This window comes from Anopheles merus, chromosome X, assembly GCF_017562075.2.
Source record: "Anopheles merus strain MAF chromosome X, AmerM5.1, whole genome shotgun sequence".
In the NCBI taxonomy this organism is placed as follows: Eukaryota; Metazoa; Arthropoda; class Insecta; order Diptera; family Culicidae; genus Anopheles; species Anopheles merus.
Window position 1 is genome coordinate 3,720,488 of NC_054081.1, and position 22,604 is coordinate 3,743,091.

The 22,604-nt window shown below is 50.8% G+C and overlaps 1 protein-coding gene across 1 annotated transcript in view; it reads right to left on the bottom strand.

The window, feature by feature from the left end:
* Positions 1-18,291, bottom strand: part of LOC121589398 (irregular chiasm C-roughest protein-like) — a 200,434-nt gene extending 182,143 nt beyond the window's left edge. The window contains exon 1 of the mRNA XM_041908310.1: positions 17,116-18,291. The gene's annotated coding sequence lies outside the window, so the exon portion shown is untranslated. The remainder of the gene's footprint in view (positions 1-17,115) is intronic.
* Between the last annotated feature and the right edge of the window lie 4,313 nt (positions 18,292-22,604).

Consider the following 22,604-nt stretch of genomic DNA (forward strand, 5'->3'; position numbering starts at 1 on the left):
TGCCCTAATTATCCATCCACCTGCCTTTGGCTTGCCTCTTGGGTCCTGCTTCTTCGTGTGTACCCAGCACCGACGAAGACCCTAATCTCGCATCGCTTGCCGGTACAGGGAAGATTGTTTATTTGCGACGCTAATTGATTCACAGATCTCCGCCCTGGCACTAGTCCACCCTCCGCTCTCCCACTGCGGGACATATTTACTCAGAGTGCACACACACACACACACACACACACACACACACACACACACACACACACACACACACACACACACACACACACACACCACGAACAGTCTGGTTTGCTTCCTTCCATTCACCTATTACCTGCCAGTCGTCCCGCTGGGCCACATGCCCGTCCTCCCTATCATTTGTGACCGATTGGGGCGGAAAATCGGAAGTAATTCGATTTACGCTTTGCGAATTAATCTAGTTCAGTGAATTAGGGAGCCCGCTATCGCCAACGCCATCTCGTCGTCGTCATCGTCGTCTACATCTGGCTCGTGTTTGCTCGAGCTTCGCCCGAGCACCGGCCGCCAATGAGCAACGTTAACACAAATCGCTGAATATTTCACATTCCCGTGACCGCGTGGAAAATCTGCATCCATTCGCTGTGCTCTATATTTGATGAACTTTTTCCACACCGTGTGTGAGTGCGTTGCTTCCCTCTCGCTCCTCTCGTGGTGAGTTTTTCTTCCGTGGGTGTTGGGGGTGGGTTTTTTTTTCGTTCCTTCCTGCGAGCCAGTTCGTAAAACTTCCCTTCCTGACCGCACCGACGTGGGTAATTATAATTATTCAGGACGAAACTGGCTCGGGCTGGGTGTGCGAGCGAGCACGAAAGAATGAGCGAGTACCGAAAACCCCCGGCCCCCGGCCAGCCATGTGCACGAGCATGTTTGTTTACCGGGGCCACTTTCACGCGCCCGCGCTAGTGCAAGGGCAAAGTGAATTAATTATTAATAATTAAAGTAAAATTAATAGCTTCACATCGTGCGGCGTTGCGGGAAGGGAAGCGTGCCGTCCTTCGCCTGCCAGGTAAGTTCGGCGAGACAGCGAGAAAATCTGGCAGGCAGAAAGCCAACACACCGAAGCAAGCACGGCTTCTCACACCTTGACGAGGATTGCGAAAACTTTCCACACCTCCCCGGCACACCGTAAAGACAGACACAGACAGACCCGGATCGTCGGGGCTGCTGCTGCTGCTGCTGCTGCTGTACGTGTGAAGCAACCTTTTCCGCCTGTCAAAAGGATAAACGTGGGCGGGTGTTTCTTTGAAGCTTTTTGGAAAGGGTGTGAAGGTAACATCCTCGAGGTGAGGAAAATCTTCACCTACACACACAGCCACAGTAGTACGGCGAAAACTTCCCCGACAGCAAGGAGGGGGGAGAGGGAGGATGGAAAATCGATCGCTTCTCGTCAGCTTTGTTTGATTGATTAGTTCGCTGGCTGTTTGGCACTTTGGCAAACATTTATAAATCGAGCGGAAAACCCCGGCTGCACGGTGGAGTGCGAACGGTGAGCGCACGGTGGGTGGGCAAGGGGGAAACGCGAAGCTGAAATAGAAAGCAGCGCTAAGTAAATGGGGCAAAGGGAGGAGAAAAAAAAGCTTAACGCATCGCGAGTGCAAGACACTCCAGCCAAATACTTTCCCCGCCCGATGCAGAAGCTGCATTCCAGCCAAGCCATGGTTTTTCCGTGCCCTTTCGCTCCTCAATTCCATTCCGTCACTCTTTATCTCTCTCCTGCGCTCTCTCTCTCTCTCTCTCGAACACTTAATTTCACTCTCCTTTTCGCCGGCTCGTTTTGGCAGACGAAAATTTTCGCTGGCTCGAGATTTGGCTCGTAAGTAATGACTTGCAGGAATAGCTTTATCAAGCCAGCACCCTAACGATCCCTTTGACAAGCTGACTTCTTTGACTTGTGTGTGTGTGTGTCTTCTTTTTCTTTCTTCTTTATAGCACTGCAAGCAACGATGGCTGTACGGGACGGGGCACGGTACGTCGGAAAGGCAGCCGAAACAAACGTGAACGTGAACTTTTTCTAATTGAACTACCCGTTGTGCGCACACGGTCGTCGAACCGAACCGGTCGTTAAGGGTGGCTCCTCGCCGCTGTCGGTTGCGTTTTTCACGTTTTTTTTTTTTTTGTTGAAGACATTTTAAAGCAAACTTATTTATTTCAATCAGCCATACGGTGCACGGAACAGATTTTCGATATAAAACAGGAGACTAGGTAAGGATAGCAAAGAAAAGCGCAGGGGTGGAAAGGAAAACGCAAACGGTGTTATTTGTATGTGATGTTACATTTGATTCTTATGCTTTTTTTCTCTGCAAAGGTATCCACAATTTCTCGGCAGGCTTTTCAATGCCATACAATTATTTTCTTTCACATATCATATCACAAATCTTTTTTTTTATTTTACAGCTGCCCTGAATTGTATGAAATTTGTGCTTCAATCTTTCAAGTTCATAAACGAACTAAATTATTCAAGCAATTTAAAGCAGCACAGCAAACGATAGCGAAGAACAACGCCATCATATTGCATTTGAACCGAGTACCATACGATTGATTCGATAGCTTAATTGACTGCTCGCTAGCTGGTAAACAACGTGACAGGTATCAGAGTCCCGTTTTGACCCGAACTTTTTCCGACGGTGATTTGATTTGGGTTTTCAGCTATATGTTGTTATTCCTTTGCCATAATTCAAACTTATATTTGCATCCAAAAATTTCAATAAAATGTACAAAAAAATTCTATAAAATTAAAACAACCAAGGGAGCCGTCCAATAATTACGCAACGCTCAAAGGAATTGAGACAACAGTCTAGAGGTAAATTCGCTTCAAACTTTATGTTGCCAGACTAGAGGGAGCGAGTAGGCAAATTCTTTTTTGTCAAAGTGTGTCGTAATTTATGGATAATTGTAGGAAAATTCACTTCATATCCATAATTTAAAACAATCCTTGTTTTTATTTTTCTACCCAAAAACATTCTCAAGATGGCTACAAAACTGTCTATTTTAAGGGTTACGTAATTTAAGGACACTCCTATTTTTACTTTTCTTGCAAATAAGCCTAGTTTTTTGCCTAGTTTTTTTGTATTCTACGCATCTCTAGCAAGGTAATTTATGCTCTTTATGAAACATACTTACTTTCATCCTTTCCTGCACTGGTCTAAAACGCTTCCCCTCACCCTCTCAGCGCTTTCAAACCCTCCAAAACGCAAGGAAAAAAGTGCATTGAAAGGATTATGCCATTAGCCAGCTCATTCGCCGACCGTTGTCGAACGAATGATTAGTGACTCACGTGCGCGTTACTTCACCCGCCCCCTCACCGGTAGCCTGACTTGTCTCCCATTAGGGAAGAAAGTGGGCCCGAAAACTCACCCTCAAAAAATAGCACAAAAACAACAGAAACGATTGCCCCATATACCACGACCATTCGTCCGGAAGCCGCACCATTTTCTTCCCACCGTGAGCACCCCGGAATTATCCCGGAATGTTCGGGAGGTGTTTTTAGAGCGAAAGTTTGCCAGCGAAAAAGCATCCTCCCGCTTCCTCCCCTCCCCCCCCCCCCCCCCTAATGGGACACGCAGAGAAGGAGGCAGCAGCAGCAGCAGGATCAGCGCCACCGTGCACAGCTCATCACACGCACAGCCCACCGAATAACAAAATATGCCGAAAAACAAGCCCCCCCCCCACACTACACCGAGGGCGCCCGACAACAATTCTTCCCCGAAATCCTCCCACCCATCGGTCGGCCCGGTCCCGGGGATAATGGTGCAAGCAGGATCCATTTAACAACCGATACCGGCACCACCATGCCCGGGGTTTGCTTTACTTTTATTTTGCTCGCCTGCCGTCGTTGCCGTTTGCGTTGTTGTTTCTTCGTCCGGGGCCGCAACGGAAAAGTCACGGGCACTGTCCCGCCTCCCACAGCCCCTCCGCCCCTTGGCAAGCGTTTTATTTTTCGAGCACTTTCGAGCGCTCTGCAAGCGCCTCCGCCGTCGGGGCGTTGATAGTGTCGGCAGCGCTACACCGGCAGCTCGCCACGGGACGACCCCGGGAAAAGGTTTTATTTTTATTTTTATACACACGCACCCCGCACCACTCGGCGCGCGTCCTCTGCGCTCCAGGCAGCATTCACACTTTTGCCGTATTTTCAGCATATTTAATGCTTTAATGCTGACTCTCGCTTTCGGGATCGTGCGCTTTTTCCCCCTTGCGTTTGGGCTTGGATCCGGCTGGAAGCAAGCTATTTTTTTTTAGGCTTACCTACTCTTACTCTCGCTGCCAACGCGGAGGACGAAGGACGCGGCGTGGTGTGAGCAAGAAAGGTCGGAATGCATTTTTCCTCGTGGTTGGCAAAATTAAATGAAACACGTGTAAATATGTATCTTTTTGCTTCGAATTGTAAGTGTTTTTTTGGATGCTGCTCCCGGTTTCGTTTCATTTTCAGCTTCCAACGGCACAAGATGGCTCCACACTGGATGGAGTGAAGTCAACCCGAAAGCATAAAACACACACACACACACACACACACACACAAGACGAGCTCGAGACCTTTTTGCGCTAAATTAAGGCATGAAATGTTGCCGCAAAGTGACGGCACCGGTATCAAGAACCGTTGCGCTACGACGGTCTACTCGGTGCGTCCCAAGCCATCTTGACTTTGCCGACTTGGGAACCCGGGTAGTCCACACTTCACTTGCCAATACTTGGCCGAGTCGAGTGCGGGCAAAGTTGGCAGTGGCAAAAGGTGCCGACTTAAAAAAAACCGCCCGCCCCAAATGACGGGGGAATATCTTGAATTCAGCCGACAAAATAGAAGCAAACGAGGACGGCGAGCAGCACACTGCACAGCTAGCGAAACTCTGGCGAAGAAAGTGCTACCCTTATAGCCAGCCCGCAAAAAAAGGAACCGGAACCGTAATTGGAATGCTGTGCGTTTGAGCGTGTGTGTGTGTGTGTGCTGTAAGGAAGAAGAGATGCGGCCCGGGATCTGCCGACACTTAAGAGTTCGGGACAAAAATTAAGATGTTTTTCGTTTGTGTATTAAATATTCATGATGTTTGTTGGAAAAACTATGACGAGCGTAGCGGGCTGCCGGGTGCGGAACATGGGGAGGCAGTATTCATCTTACGCCGGATCAGCAGTCGCCGGAGTGTGGGTCGGTGTGCAGGGCAGGCTAGGATAGCTGGCAATGGGCTTTGAAAAATAGGCACGCAGTTCGAAGATGACAGTGCGCTACGCCTGCCGTCAACTTCAAATAGTGCTTGGCGGGGGGTTGGGGGGGGGGGGGAGGGGGGTGGCAGGACATTCATTGGTGGCATTTGCCGGCTGGGCAATGTAAATGTAAGCGTGCAGCGGAAGCTACTTAAATATTTAGCAATGAAAAGTGTACCACCCGCAAGTGTAAACACACCGGCCACGATTGCAGCGTTCAAGCGTTGGGTGTAAACGGGGCAAGATGGATAGTGGATAAAAAAGAAGAGAAAAAAAAGTATCACCACTGTCGAGTATCCCCACAGCAGGAGCAGTGACTAAATGAGCTTCAGTGCTAGAAATAGATACGGCTCCCCCTCTCTCTCTCTCTCTCTCTCTTTCGTTTGTGTCAAACTTCAATAAAAGTCACTGGTGGCGTTTGACTTGACAAGGATTTGACGCTCGGAACGGGGGGAAAGGCAAACGGCGCGTTTCGGAAGGTGTGCTTCGCAGGGCAAAACTTGACGAAAACTCTGCCCCAACCCCAAACGAATGGCTGCAGTGGAGGCGAAGGATATTAAGGAAGGTGGTGTCTTTAAAGCCTGCCAGTGCCAGGGGAAAGCAAGCGCTGCCCGGCGCCGGAGGAGTTTCGCAATTAGTTCGGAGCCGTTTGCTGGGCGGCCCCCAATCGACACCGACCTGTGCTAGTGAGTGACAGGGCCAACCCGGGACCAACAAAACCCTGCATCCTCAATCGCGGCCGCGCAGGAAATGGTTGCCGAAAATCCACCAATCCATCCACCACAGCATCTCATCTTCATCATGTGTGGTGACCGGTTCGCCGCCACGCCTGTCTCCGAAACGAAAAGACAAAAAGAGCTGGGCCCACCGCTCCGCCACCCTTCCGGCCCGCGCACGAGATAATGAGAAGGAATAAAATTATCATTAATTAATGTTAATAAAGCGCTCGTTTGTAGGGCACTGGCGGCCAGTGGACAGCAGTAGAAACAGGAGCAGCAGCAGCAGCAGCAGTGGTAGCGGCGCGGGTCCCTCTCGGTGCTCATGTTCAGCTTTATCACATTCACGATTTCCGTCAGCCGCAGAAGATTCCCGATCCCGAACCGAACCCCGAAAGCAACGAAACTTGCCCGACTAAGCGACTAAGGAGGGATTGGAGACGAAGGCGCAAGGGGACAGACATTGTTCTACATCCAATCTCGGACTGTGCCGTGTGCCGCGGACCACGGCTCGGTGATTATACGTATCGTTTGAGCATTTTTACTAGCCCGCACGCTCTCGTCCCGCTGTCCAGTGTTCGTCTCTCGTGCCGAGCTAATGGTTTTGTCCTCCCTTATTTTAGTGTCTTTGTTTTGCTTCGTGTTCTCTCTCTCTCGCTTGCCGTTTCAGTTCTTTTCCTTTTTTTTCTTCTTTTTTTGTTGTTTTTATTTCAACTGCTTTCATTTACACTAACCTTGTTTCGAGTTTGCTCCTCTGCCGTTTTCGTTTTTGTTTCATCTCTGTTTTATCTGTTTGTTGTTTTTTTTGTATTATCTTTCGTTTCTTGCTGGGTTCTATTTTCCCTAGCTTTGGGTGGTGGTTTTTACTCCCTTTTGTTTCATCTTTTTCTCCTTTTTCCTGCATGATGTTTTCATTTGCTTCATTTCATTTCAACAAAAATGCTTTCCGTTACTTCCCACTAACTATCTCGCTCGCTCTATCTCTGTTTCTCTCTCCCTCTCTGCGCTCTAATGAAATTCCACACGCTGGGTGTCTTCGATTTTCCAGCGGGATGCACTCTCGAAATCTTTATCATCCGGGCCCATGTTTGCGCTCCGCGTTGTCGATTCGCATCTTCGTCGCCTTTCTATCGCTTTACTACTTTTGTACGTGTGTGTGTGTGTGTCTCTCTCTCCTCCATTTGTGTGCCTCTGTTGTCGCTTCAAGGTTGGCTTGACTATTCGGGCAGACACCATGTATGAAATTTTGGACCATTTCAGGCAGTTGTGCTTGATTAACTTCCAAATTGGAACTAATGTCTTCTTTCTTCCTGCCATTTCTGTCATTTTTTTTGGAGTCGGGGAGGTTTTTTCCCGTTTGTTCTTACGTATCTTGATAGCTGTGTGTGTGTGTGTTTTGGTGGCCACCACCCCGATCAGTGTGAGTGTTTTTTGTTTCGCCTTATCCGTCATCTCCAGCTCACGCAAAGGGGCAGGAAAAGCAACAAAAAAAGACTCACTGTACCCACGACGGTCGCGTATCGATCAATTAAATCAACGTTTCGCTGCCCCCCCTCACACACACACACCCAAACACCCGTAAACGCCCCCGGGATAATCGCTCACTGCCGGAAGCCTTAGAGGGCTTGCCTTTCTGTTCTCGCCTTCCGCCCAGCAATCGACCCAATCGCTCGCAAAACCTGTCTCAAAATCTAACTAAAATAAATACAAAAAAAAAGGAGATAGTCTGGGACGGTAGAAGAGAGCAAAATAAACTTATGGTTAACTGCGGAAAATACTAATGAAGCTGATCGCGGGTGAGCAACCATAACCTGAGAACGCACGCCCGGGCAGAGTTCGGATTGGCTGCAATGAGTCGCGTGCACCACAGAAACGGAGCAAACGGTGATGCAGTGAGAGGTTTTTGCAAAGTTTGAAGTGCTCTTGCGTTACACGGTTGAATGAGCATTCAGCGAACATTGTAAAAATGTCTTTAACTTTATTTGCAGATGTTATTCCGCAGCGGCACCAGACCGGGATGGACTTGGCGCATTAGAATTTAACTACTTTTCGCTGTATCACTTCAAGAGATTCTTTATGTTCGATAGTTGTCGAGATCCCTAACCGGAGGATTGTATCTAGGTGCCTAACAACCCTCCAACCTTTTTCGTTGCCAGTTTAGGAAGTTTGCTGCCAAGTGACAGGAAGTTTCAACTCAATACAGTAAACCCGTGGATGTTCTTGTTCGGCCAGTTTGAAGAAAAGATCATCAGAAGCATCCTCAACAGCCCGAACAGTCGAATACTGCTCGTTTGCAGAAAAACTCGTGCCCATTCCAACAGCATGCGATGCGATAATTAAACTAGAAAGTAATTGCTATCATAAAAGCTGAAAGATCCTAAAAACTAGCACAAAACAATGAAGATGCAGGCGATGTCCCAATGTACCAGTGCGCCTCCACGTAACAGCGTCCGCCATCGCGATTCAAACGGATTAGAAGTAGCGCTGTGTAATTAAGCCCATTACAACACTCCATTCAACACACACACACACCCAGTACTCTCTAGTGCAATAGCGTTGAATTCACTGGAATAGAAGTACACCTCCAAACAAACCTGCAACTTCCTCACTCTCCTGCCCCGCACACAGACTGATTGAATCAATGTGAGGTCGTATCAACGTGCACGATGCCGATGACTGTCCGTATCGGAGTGTGTAATGTTTTATAATAAAATCAAGCATCGCCGAGGCGCAGGATTCCGGTGCTGCATACCTCCTGGAATGCGCCCAGCGTCCTCGCGCCCACCGAAAAGAACCAAATTGTTGCATCAATCAGGTCCGCGGCACAGGTCCGGCAGCATTCCGCCGGAGCCACCGTCACATTCCTTCGTGCCGTGGTGCCGCTCCCGGGCATATAATATTTGAACCCTTTTGCGCGTTCGCGTGGCATTACACACACATTCGCCAGGATGCAACGCCAATGGAGATAATTTATTGCAACGAAAACGCTGGGGCATGAGCCGGGGATGCAAGGGTGTGTAGTTGGCGCAAGGCTAAAATTAGCTCAACCCAGTGTCACACATGTGTGGCTGTGTGCGGCGGCATCATCACCGTGGGCAATGCACCAGCAGTACAGAGAAGGCAGCAGCAGTGTGCCCCGATGGCGATCCAACTCTCGCAGCGATTCGTTTGCGACCCTGTAATGACGATAACAATTAGGCGGAAAAATGTTGTGAAACATAATCTCGGCATATTCGGGGGCGGATGAGCAGCGGGATGGGCTTCTCGCTCCCGACTGGCGACCTACATGCGGAGACCCTGGAAGCCGTCACGTGCGTGTGCGTCCTCTACCTCAGCTCGCATCACGTTTCCAAATATGGACGAGGGCGCTGTGTGCTGTGTGTTTGCTGCGGTTTCGTAAATTTTCGCCGAACCGCGGTAGACCAGCGGGACGCGTGATTGATTGAAGGTTGTATGGCTGCGTGCATCGCGACGATCGTGGTTTTTCAAGAAGACACACACACACCAGGCCCAGGCGGAGGCGTCGGTAATGTGAGCGATATGCGCCGGGAGTCGAGACGGTACGTACTAAATAAATAAATGTCACTTTGGAGCTGCACGACGGGCATTGTGGAGGTGGTTCGCGCTGGACCTGCCCAGCAGAGAAATCGATACCTTCCCGAAGCTTGCGGGAGTTACTGCAGCCTTTTAGAAACCAGTTCAAAGAAGTACCAGATGTACCAGCAAATCAGGCAATTTGGGCAGTGTAGTCCAGTGCGGGCCCCGGTGCGAACGATTGTTTGTACAAGCTGTAAGCCTGCTGTGGTGTGCCTGTGGCTAAGATCCAGAACTCCACAACTCCCCAAAAAATTGAAAGAAAAATCTCAAGCAAAAGGCAAGGGATGTTGAACAACCAAAACCCCAAAAGTCTCACTTCCTCATGCTGGAGCTGACACGGGCACCGACGTACCCGGCGAAGGGTGCAAGCAATCCAAAACCCCAGTTCTGTCGCCGCCCGTGGTCAATAATTATTCCGGTCACAGCGCCCTAGGAAAGTTCCCCTCCTCCCCTGAAATCTCTGGTCGATTTCATCCTTCCCCTCTCCACCCACTAGTGGAGGGTGTGGGCGAGAACGCGTTTCCACCAACGCGCGCGCTGGATGACAAGAGAAATCAATCACAATTCAACAACAACAATGGCTCAGAAACTGGTAGTCCCTCTCCCAAAACCTTCTTGTGTTCCGTTGTGGGGCATAAACCCGGGCGAGGTGGTGAACCCATCGGTCAAACTGTTCTTTGGGGGAGTTTTTTTCTTCTTCTTGGGTTTGGATTTAGAGGGACGTAGAGCGACCTCGAATGTAACTGGAAATTCCAAATCCCCCTTGGCAGGGACTGGTTGGTTTGGGGACTTTTGACATGTTTGGTGGGAGAATGTGGAGAGAATGGTTCTACAGAATTTTACCAAAACTTCGCCATGAGCTAGCACTCATACACCACCAGCAGCAGGACAACATGAAGTGCTTTTGTTTTGCTTTTTTGCTCTTTTTTCCGCTGCTGTTGTTGTTGTAGAAAGAAATGAAGAAAAATGTACTAACTACACCCACCCTCGGCGAAAGAAACAGTGTGTAGCGCATATTCACTTGCGTTGACTTTGCTGACGGGCGGGCCGGGAATGGTAGCTGCAGTTGAACGAAGATAAAAAGAAGCCCAATGGGGAATTGGTGTTTTGCTTCTTCTTTCTCAAATTACGCGCTGGACGAGAGGCGCCGAGGGACGACGCAAATCACGACACCAAAGCTGCCGTCGCCACACGTGCACCGTGTACTAACGGCGCACCGTACGTGCGGGCATGTGAAGCGGAGAGTTCAGGCGGTGCGACTGGTGTCAAAATGAACCGGCACGCGCCGTACAACTACCGCAGAGATGTCAAACATACGGCACGGGCCTCGCGTTGTCGCTCGTTGTGGTTCGCCACCTCTTGTAAACAAACGCGAGTTCTCGATAGTTGTACATATTGTAGTTTACGCTTCATTGAAAAAGCATCTTCCGGTAGACAATCTTCGCAAAATCAATCATTTGTTAATCAAACAAAGAGACAAGCACAAATTATGACACTTCTCTATGTAGATTAGTGGTGGAAGCTCGGAATCGGACTCGTTTGGAATCAATTCCGGAGCTGATTCCGATGCTGGAATCGATTTCGATTCCAGCTCCGATTCCGGATCCGATTCCGGATCCGATTGCGGATCCGATTACGGAGCCGATTCCGGAGCCGATTGCGGAGTCGATTCCGGAGCAGATCCCGGAGCCGATTCCAGAACCCATTCCGGATCCGATTCCGGATCCGATTCCGGATCCGATTCCGGAGCCGATTCCGAAGTCGTTTCCGGAGCAGATCCCGGAGCTGATTCCAGAACCCATTCCGGATCCGATTCCGGATCCGATTCCGGATCCGATTCCGGAGCAGATTCCGGAACCGATTTCGGAGTCGATTCCGATTCCGGCGCCGATTCCGGAATATATTCCGGAAACTGATTAGGGAAACTGATTCTGGACCTACTATTCGGAATCGATTCCGACAAAAACTTCATTGTTCCCATCACAGAATATTACTAGAAAAAGTTTGTCCATTGCTCTCTAGTTATCAGATAGCTCTGTAGGTAGTTTAACAAATAGTAGTACATGGTTTAAAGCTCCTTCAAAGTTCTGTGTAGTTCGTTTCATGAGCTACATGAGGTAGAATCTGAAGAAATTTCATTTTCTTTGGTTCATGTAGTACATTCTTTTCACCGAAGAACATAAAACATTACATCGTTGTCTTGACTAGGGGGAAAACAAACTAAGACCACAAGCTCCTGAAATCTATCTTGAACCTGTCAGAAATCACGTTGAGCCCGTCGGAATACCTGCAGTGTACTGAAAACATTACACGTTTGCTGGACAAAGTAGGTCTTGAGCTGGCAGAGGTAGTTGTTTTTACATTCCATCCAGATCTGTACAACCCTATATCGTTAAATCCGTGCAACACTTGAGTAGAGATACTTATAACAAGATGAGTTGAAACTGGGACATCCATTCGCTTTGTAGTTCGTGTTATTTTCAAACAAAATTGTGCGAGAGCTATGTAGAAGTAATTCCAGCACTACTTCATTGACTGATTAAGAATTATTTCTCGTAAATACGATAAACTCCTCTTTTGTTGTGCGAGGCATCAAGGTCAAAGCTTCAATGTAGTCGCTGCATCATGCACTAAGATTGCTCAATTTGGGATTTTTTTCCGTTGTTTGGTTGCTCTTTTCACACAATCACACAAACGCCTGCGACCGCATCGTAACGTTTGATGTGTCGCTCTGTCGCTTTCCGATTTGCGCGAGCGAGCGTCCCTTTTCGTGCCCACCTCCTCACGCAAGCTGCCCAACCAAAACGCGCCGATAGTGAAAGGGTCATCTTGAGAACGGGGTGACTGGGTGACATCTCTACCCGTTACCGCACAGCAGCTCGATCAGCCGTAGTGCCGCGGCCTTCGGCGGCTCGGTTTTGCGTAGGCGCTTCCCCGGCGCTTGCAACAGTGCATCGGGCCCGGTCCCCGTACGCTGTTCGAGCGCTCGATGCTGATGCAATCAGGGCCGATGGAAACAAGTTGGCAGCAGCAGCAGTCCGATCTGCCCACGCAGAACTCGGCGCTTCGCGTAACAAACTGGTTAGGTGTGCGGACCGACCTGACGCCGGGCCCGCTGTCGCCAAAGCAGTACCACTGGCTTGGTTGGAACGGTTTTGGAAAGGAGGCAAGGAGCGGTAGCTGCTGCCATGGGGAAGATTATCGAAGCCAGAGGTGGCTGTTTTTTTACGCAACACCAGACTGGTCGAGTCGAGGTTCGGGGGAAGATGCAGCTTGTGCAGCATTACAGCAGCGAGCAGTGAGTTGGGTAGTCGAGGTTAAAACTGTCACTCAGCGGTTGCTGCTGGTACCGGGTCATGCGGTGCTAACCTTTTCATAATTACAGTATCCAACGGCGTCCACCCTCCCATCGGACGTGTCAAATTACTTGCTCTACACAACCACTCCACACAAACGCAGCGTTGGCAGTAAACCACCGACGCAGCAACTCCCAAACGAATCCCCTGAAGAAAGCTGCCCAGTTCAGTTCCTTGCCTCGATCGGACATCCAACGACACCCATTGGCACCTTCGCAGCTGGTGGGCCACCGTTCTTCGATTATTGACGCGACTTTACGATCGTACCTTGGGGCTCTAGTGCCCACAGTAGGTCGCCCCGTGTCGTAAAATGCTAAATGAATCACTTACTGCGAACGCTCCCGCCTAGAGGGCGTGCAAGCAGGAGGTAAAAAAATGGATGACAACTGCCACCATTTTAGCGGATCAGGGAGGGAGGAGTGGCTCCCGGCGGGCAGGTGTGCAACTGCACGTGCATGTAGCATCGCCGAGTGCTTAATTAGTGTTAATTGACATGCATCTCCTTTTCTTTGGGCGGCCCCCGGCGAGGGAAGCTAATCAACAGTTTGCGCCCCCTGGAAACCGACGGCCCGAGCCATCTGCAAGGGGACGTTCTAAAGCCTTGCCGTGTGGCGCGGGCGGGAACTACAACCGGGAGGGCTTGCCGTGGCTGAGGGCTTGACCTTTTCCATTTCGCGCGTCAACTCTGCCCCATCAAATGGGTTGTGGGGCCGCCCACGGTATGCAAATGTGTGCTGCAAGCTTCGGCCTTCAAAGCCTTTTTTTTTCGCGAGAGCCTTTCCGCGTCCATGCCTGCCCGGCTGAATGCTATTTCCGGCGGCGGCGTCCTGGGGCGTGCGTGGCATGGCGGAGCAGAGAATCAACAGGAAGCGCCAACACCACTATAGGGGTAGTGCAGCCACAGTTGGGAACGTTGGGAGGGCGTTGGGTTTTTTTCACGCGGGAGGGGAATGTAGGAAAATTAATACAAGCAATTAGTGTCCGTCTCGCTTGCTCCACACCTCGGAGTTTGCAGTTTGACTCCTGCCAGTGTACACTGAAAGGAACGGAAGGAACTTCTTACTCGGAACATACACATACACAAAAAAGCCAGCGAAAGGATGCAACTTTGAAGCAACTTTCTTCATCACTTCCCCTGGCAGTACTGGGGCTTTGCTGCAAGGAGGGGGGGGGGGGCGCGGTTCCGAGCCCGGGAAGGACGCAGAACATTAAATTGCCCTCCCACCGTTCCCAAAGGTTTCTCTGAGCGCGCGCCCGGCGGGGCTGGCTGTAAAACAAAAACACACCGAAGCCGGAGCCGGAACAAAACACAAACAATATTAGTTGCCGAGGTTTTTGCACAGGTGTGTGGGTGTGTGTGTGTGTGTTCCCTGGCTTCTCTTTCGGGCCAAAACCCTCCAAGCTCTGGAGTAATTGATGCCATAAAGTGTGCGGGCAGTGCTGCTGGAGTCCCTTACGAACCTTTCGGGCCTTTTTTTTTTGTTGTTGGACTGGACGTTGAACCAACATGGCGGCATGGCTTTGTAGGAATCAAAACCAGCGATTCAAAGACCGTCCTTTTTCTTCCGTTGTCAATGCTTCGCAGAGCTTCTGAGAGTGGGTCGGCTGCAGCCAGGTCCTCACCGACGACTGCGGCACCAAACCCCAGGACGTCAGGAACTTCAGGAACGCACGCGGGATATCGATTATAAACCACCCGCCCCGCTCGGAGAGGTCCAAGCCCACCAAGTGAATGTGGATTCTAGCGCCCTGCCTACCCCAACCCGCAGTGGACCTCGCCCGCGTCCCTAGCGCCTGAGATCTGTTCCAAAACATTCCACCGAGGTGCCCGTTTTACGTGCCAGCGTAGGTTCGTGGGTGGTTTGGACGCGTCCGGCGGGGGGAGGCCCTTGTTCCGCTGGTGATTAAGCACGCCATCCCCAGGGGCACCTGGAAGCGGCAAAGGAGCACCCGAGAGGTCGCACACACACGCGCGCGCGTGTAGTTGGGGAAAAACTTAGCTGAATTGTTTTGCTGCCGTTGTATCCAAGGGCGACTGAATGGTTCCGCGCGCGTGTGTGTGTGTGTTGCCTCAGTCTATTTCAATCTTCTCTCTCACCCTCTCCCTCTCTCTTGTCTAGCTTTTCATTGGCAACACAACAGCACACCAGCACGAGCCAAGAACGCTCCCAGTCCGTACGCACACCCAGCCGACCAGCAGCAGTGTGACAGCAGTGGCGGCACAAATTAGTTACCGTCCGCGAGGACTATAGCCAGCCCCCCTTTGTTTACCAACGTGTGTGCGTGTGCACGGTGGTGTGTTTTTATTTTTTCCGGGTGTGCCTTTGCTTTGCCGGGGTCCCCTTAGCAACGGAAAGGGAGAGAGAGAGAGAGCGAGCACAGGAGAAACATCAATATAACCACGCGTCGAGTCACACATCGCCCGCGCGACAACACCAAAAATCTCGACACAAATCTTCCAGTTGCATAGTGTGTGTGTGTGTGTGTGTGTGTGTGTGTGTGTGTGTGTGTGTGTGTGTGTGTGTGTGTGTGTGTGTGTGTGTGTGTGTGTGTGTGTGTGTGTGTGTGTGTGTGTGTGTGTGTGTGTTACGTCAAATCGGTTTGGCAGGTTTTATTCGGTTTGCGTACCCGTACGTTCGCGCAACAGCGGCTGCGTTGATGCCTTGTCGCTTATCATTTTTACACTCCACCGCACCCGCAGCCGACGGATTGCGATTATACTTTTACTGAGCGGGTTTCGGGCCGCTTGTATGCGAGTTTCTTGTTTTGGGGGGTTTGCGGGGGTTTTTTTCTCTCGTTTTCAAAGTCATGAATTTCCCAACCGACATCGTGATTTTCTCACCTCTTTCGTGTTGCGCATATTGGACTGGGCGAGGAAACCCCCCCCCCCTTACTGGGCACACAGAAATTATTGATCACTTAGTGGAGTGGGTCCTCTGTTGGAAGGATCCTTTGCCTTGCAGCCCAACAGCAGAAGACAAAAAAAAGGGTTTTGCAAAGCACAAACATCGGGAAAAGCCACAGCACAAGAAACTGAGTGCCGAGAAAACCACACTACGCTGTTTTTTTCCAATTTTCCTTCCTCTTTTTTCTTATTCCACCTGCAGAACCTGTGTACCTCGGAGCAGTGGGTCCAGTGGTGCAAATGTAAGCCCTCCCTCCCAAAAGCCGGGAAGGTTGCCGGCTGCACGGAGGGGACACCGGGAGGTGGGCGAATTTAAACTCACAGCAAACTTCGTAGCCTGCCGAGGGGAGGTCCAGGAGGGAGCCAGGTCGGCATATGGTGACGTGAAAAGTCGCAGAAAACTTTTGTGATATTGTCCTCGCCGAGCTGCTAGTGGAAAACGTATGAGTGTGTGTATGTGTGTGGAAAAACGAGGAATAAAAATGAAGCGCAAGCACACATACACACATACACACACACACTGGAAAAAGGCCACACGGACCGCATTCACGTCCCCGGCGCGTACGCACACGTGAGAGGCACACCGACTCCTTGACCTAAAACGTGCCGGGTGGAATATGGTTGGAGCAAGGGGAAGGGGGTTAGAGGACTGCGTCGCGCTACGCGGTTAATAAGCTACGCGAAAACCGTTTACTCGGAAGCCGTATATCTTGCACCGGGTAATAGTGGAGCAGCTCGCCGCCCCGCCCGATTGAAGACGACCTCTTCAACTGCCGAGAGGATCCGGGTAACGACACATGTGAACATGTGCTTCGGTACACTACTTCACATCGCACTCACTATGTGTGTGTGTGTGTGTGTGTGTGTGTGTGAGGGTACAAGAGACTGCCATAGTTAAATTGATTTAGGAAAAAGTGTGCATGTGGACCTTTGATTTCCTGGATGTCACGGATCCCCGGGTCTTTCGTGCGGCGGGGTGGGTCGCACAGGTGGAAGCTGACATATGGGTTGCACCTATCACACGCACCTTTGCCAAAGACGAGGAAGGGAGGGAGAGAGGGGTTAACACTTTGCCTGCCCCAAACCCATGACTTGTATGCACAAAGACAACCTCTGGGTAGGAGTTGCAGATATTCCACAAAATCTGACCCGAATTCGGCACGGTTGGAGCAAAGTGGATGAAATTCACCGCTGAACTTCGGAGACGGGTTTGGAACGTAAGCCGACTGTATCTTTCCGTACAACAGTGTTGGTTGTGGAGAAAATGCGAAAAGTCTTATTTTCCAATTAATTGAAATTTAAAAAAAAAAGGCTCTCTTACCTGTAAGTTGACTTGCAGACTTGGCGCGTTTCGCGAACAGTGTTTTTTTTTTTGAGTTTGTTTGATTGTTGTATTGCTGAGGATGTTGTTTGCTGTTTCGAAATGATTCCCGCGCGCACACTTCACTCACCCACTACACCACAATCTGCACCTACCTAAGCCCTAATGTCCTTCTCGGCCCTTTTTTTTTCAACGCACCCGGCTACACACTCACCTGCTTATCTGTCTCTACAGTGGGGGACTCTCGTGTATTCCCCTCAAACAACCCTCTGGGCAGGGGATTCCCGCAAATTGGAAGTTCCCGCACACGTAACGGTAGCCTGCCGCCGCGCGTTAGAATTCCGCGTCCGCACTTCCGACACACACACCTGATGGCCCCACCGCTAGCGATATCCTGGCAGCTTGCACGCACCCCGCTAAGCGAACCCCCATCCACACCTCACACCAACACACGCACGTACACACCGTGGACACCGTGCGCTGGGGACACACTGCTGGTGGACGGCGGGCAACACAGGCGAGGCGAAAAACCACGCACCAACAACACAAAAACCGTCGAGCACCACCAGAAGCCCCGTGTGTGTGCGCGCCTAGAGCAACCGCGTCCGGGAAACCGGCCTCAGGGACGAACTTTCATTGCATACCGACCGTCTTATGCTAACTAAATTATGCCTGCCGAGCTCGGACTGCGTCAACCTGGAACCGGAGCCGTCCGCTCGTGCCTGCTCGTGAGCTCGTGTGGCTGTGTGCGTTGCTCGGAGTCCTTGCCTCCTTGCGCTGTGTGTGCAGGTTTGGTCGGTTGGCGCGCGCCAACACAGCATTCCGGTACAGCACACGGTCGCTTGTGGGGGGAGAAGGTTTTCGGTTCGGCACTGGCTTCGGTTCGGCAGGCCAGCAGGACCTTTTTGCCCGCTGTGCATGCGCCCGCTTCGGCTCTGGCTCATCGGTGTCGTGTCGTGCTGCAACGTGCGTTCCTGCTGCAAGGTGTCGGCTGGGCGGGGGACTGCTGTGGGGCCGGGGATGATGACAACCGTCCCGAAATCCGAAACCCGAAGCCCGAAGCCTCCTGGCGCTGCTAACCTGTGCTACGGTGCCGTGGCTGCGCGTGCTCCGACGCACCAACACTAGTTGCGGTGCGGCGGGATCTGTACACAGCAGCGGTGTGGTGCGGCCGGTGGTGAGGCTGGCTAGTCCCGTGTGTGGTGGCGGGGAACACTTCGTACTAACACGTGCCCGTGTTCGAGATTCGATTGTTCGCATTTTGACCACCGCCGACACATTCGCCGATCCCACCGTGCGAAGCTGCAGCAATTCGGTGCTACCGGATGAGACGCGGCAAACCTGCGACGCTGCGACACGTGTCGCGCAACAAAATCGGTTGCTCGAATAATAAAACGAAAAAAAAAGAAGAGAAATATCGTTGGGACTTTTAAATTGCGTGAACCAAAGGGAAGATCCAAACGCACACACAGACGCTTGGAGCTAACGATGGTTCACAGCTTCCCCCCTATCACCACCACCACTTTTTTTTCTTTTCTTTTCGATATTAATATGTTTTGTTTTTCGTGTCCAGCGGACTGGTCCGAAACTAAAATGCTGATGAGTACAGGTAGAAAACCGGTTTGGTTTTTTCGGAACGGAAGCGCGTGTGTGGCGCGTTCTGCCCGCGTTCCCAGTACCTGTGTGAGAAAGAGAGAGAGAGAGAGAGCTGGTTGACTGTGCCGCGGACTAGGCGGACGCGCGCAAGCGTTAGAGCATCCTAAGCCAGCCTTGGTTGGCCGGACGCGGTCGTGTGCCGTTGCGTGTGCCACTCGACCGTCGTCGTCGTCGTCGGTGAATGCATCGCCAACCCCGGGATGGATGGGGAGGGGGTGAAAGATAGGGATAGGAGCAGCAAGCACCAGAAGCAGCGTGACCCGTGGGAGAAGAGATCAGGCGACCGGGGCATTTTGCGCTTCCCAGAGCGCTGATTTTAATCTGCTCCGGCTGCTGCTCCACTGCTAACTTTATTGCGATCAGGAGTGGCTGGAGATGTTTGTGCTTTCCTTTTCCTTCCATTTCTCTCGCTCTATCTCTCTGTCTCTGTCTATCTCGATCGTATTATTGCGACTTTCTGCCCTCGGAGTGCCACCCGTTCGCTTCGTGTGCGCACCGGGAGCCGTAATTGACTCGTTCAAATCAACGAGTGCTAATCGGGCCGTGGAGGGCTCATCTCTGGGATCGCTCATTTTCTCCGATCGAAGCGAGAAAGATTGATTGCGTCGGTTTACAAGCGGCGGGTGCTAGAGAGCACTCCGAAGCGAACGCTCCCTCGGGATTTGTTTGTTTGTTTTGCCTGTAAATAGTTTCACCTGGGGCTCAGTGATCGTGTTGAGGCGCTTTTTGCGCAGTAACGTAATAACAATACAGTAGTTTTAAAACGATCAATATGCAGACCAGGGACTCCACTAACGCTGGAGCATCAAGTAAGATGGAGGTAACAAAAAAAAAAACCAAATGACACTCAAAACCAAACCTATACAAACCTTACGGCAGCTATACAAATTGAGCTGACATCATGTACTTACAGCCTGACACTGCAATGTAACGGCAGTGCTTAAGGCTTTTGCATCGGAGCACTCTGCGCTAGTTGTAAACACTGAGTGTCTTTTTTTTTGGTTTCGCTCTCCTCCTTTCTTTAACTTCCCATGTACCCGAGACGAACACGCTTGCACCACATAATTACTGCCGTATCGAATCGTACCGATCGCCTGTAACCTGTTCTACTCCACACGCAGAGTGTACAGGGGGTTGGGAAGGAGAGAGGGCGAACCTGACGCCAGTGGACGTTTTGGGTCGCCATGAAGTGACGCGAGCGCACGGCGGAGAGCGCTGGAGACACTGACACCGGGCCCGATCGGTGTCGAATCGTGCAAAACGAAAAAGAAGAAGAGACCAAAACTGGCACACAACAACAGTGCGGCGAAGAAGAGCCACAATCCCAGGAAGAATAATTCGATCCCGGAGGCTGGAGAGTAGAGGTGGGAATCTGCTCCTGTTATACTAATAAGCGTAACTATAGTTACTTTTGCAGTATGCAACAACTGGCCTTTGTAACGTTGCTTAATGCAAAAGTGACTTTTTCGCCTGGAAATAACATTCGGAAGTCTAATTAATTTTAAAAACTGTAGACTTTACTTTTAGAATTCACTTTACAAATTTTCTTCATTTCACTTTGTGTGTACTCTCCGTATCTCGTTTGAACAGAGTTTCGCCTGGGATTATAATCGCGTACAGTAGGTTTTAAGCTAGCAGTTAGAACTTATGTTTATGATTTGTTAGATGTATAACACGGTTGCTTATGGTGCGACCTGAAATTACAATACTTTTTTACGTTAACCATGTTACATTAAATAGATGGCAATAGATTGGGAATAACAGCTAGTTACTTTTTATCATTTGATTCTGTTACTTCTAACGCGTTACTGTCACTAGATACTCAAAGCTCAGTACCCAGTTACTAAGCGTTAGTTATTATTAAAGACACAACAAGCACAAAAAAGGCCCATCCCTAGCTTGGTCCACAGTGCGCGGATGCTGGTGTTGAAAGAAATGCAAGATAAAGCTAGCGAAACGAAGAACGAATTGATAATCTCTGCGAGAGGCAGAGCGGGAGAGAGCGAGAGAGAGAGCGCATGAAAGCGTACAAATGTAAGTCGTATGAAAAAAAGAATAATAACTAACCGAACTCGGCAGCTTCACCATGGGCCCCAGTCGCTCATTAATATAAAGTTGAACCGGTTTTCCAACCCAACCAGCCACTTGTTTCGTTGCTCTCCTCTGCCCGTCTCGCACCCGGGCAGAAGCATCCCATTTCCTGTCCGTTCCCGATCGTACGACCGTACCCGCACGGAGAAGAAAGAAAGAACCGGACCTGAAAACCGCAAAACCCTGGAACAGGTAGAACGCGTACGAGCTCGTCATTCACAAACTACGACGCCGGGATGGTGCGGGGGATCTAATCATCTTGACATTCGTCTGTCTGTGGGTGCGGGTTTGTTGTGTCCTTCTCCTCTCGTTAATCCGAATCAGTTACGGGGAGAGAGGGGGGGGGGGGGGTTACAGAAGCTGGCAATGATATTACTGTACCACTACGTCGATACGGAACGATCCAAGAACGTCAAACAGTGGCCAGCAAGAGTGTCAAGTGGGGCACTGTGTGCGGGGACTTTCAAGAGTATTTTTTTTCAGTTGTTGTACACATTCATTACGCTGAGGAAAGAGACTGAGCGACAGGGCGCGTAATGGAGCGAGCAGATAAGATAGTGAAGACATCGCTGCAGCAAACGAGGATGAAATACACACATCTAGGGTTACCGTATCAAACCGCTCCGCTCCGCGGCAATACCAGATAAAGGATAAACACGGCGGTTATGATAACATTCGATCTGGCTCTGGTCGCCGCGCCGCGCCCGGCAGGGAAGCAGAAAATCGGATTCCTAATCCTCCAGTTTCGTCTAGCGAGCGCGCGTCGTGCCCCCGTTCGGCTCAACAAGCGGCCGGATCATCGATCCCGATCGATCGCGCTGCTTGGGTTGTGGTTTGCGGGCTGTGTTTGTTGATTTTTCCTCTCCGCTCGTCCACCCGTGCTGCTTGCTGCCCAGCAGAGCCTCACACGCTCGGATTTAACGGATATGCGCATGGAGATGGCACGCTCGTGTGCCTCTCCAGTGTGTGTGTGTGTGTGTGTGTGTGTGTGTGTGTGTGTGTGTGTGTGTGTGTGTGTGTGTGTGTGTGTGTGTGTAAGTCCTGTTCACTTCGTTCACGCCGGGAGCGCACAAATCGAAATGGAAACGAATCAAACCAAACTGAAAAGAAAACGCCAAACCTTCCAAAAAAAAAAGAAGAAAGGAAAAACAGAAAAAAGCAGAACGAGAAAACCTCAAACTTCAAAACCGGCGTGAGTGAAGAACACTAAACAGAGGAATCGGAGGGAGCGCGGTGAAAAGGTAACCCAACCCAACGCGCACGACACACAGACACATAGCGGCCGTGCACGATGATAGGAAACGAGGGGCGAGAGACAGAGAGGGAGAGAGAGAGAGAGCGGGCGAGTGTTGTGAATAGTTTATCTCATCGGCTTCATCGCATCTCGCCGCTTCGCAGCCTCTCCGCACTGCAGTCGCAAACGGCAAAAGGGCTGTAACGTTGTTGCCCATCGCGTCGCACCACGTCGCACCGCCGCCACCACCACCACCACTCACCAGCCACCGGCTCGGTGAGAAATGATACTGCAGCAATTTCGATGATAAATTTATTACGCCCAAATTGAGCTGTCCAACGGCCAACGGCGAAGGTTTGTTGCTGCTGCTGCTGCTGCTGCTGCTGCTGCTGCCGTTCGAGCGTTATAATCCGTCCCGCGTGTGATGAGGCACCATGTTTCAGGGGGACCGCCAGGACCGTACCGAGGCAGTCACCGATCGCACTGGTCCTCCGAGTCACGCGGGGCC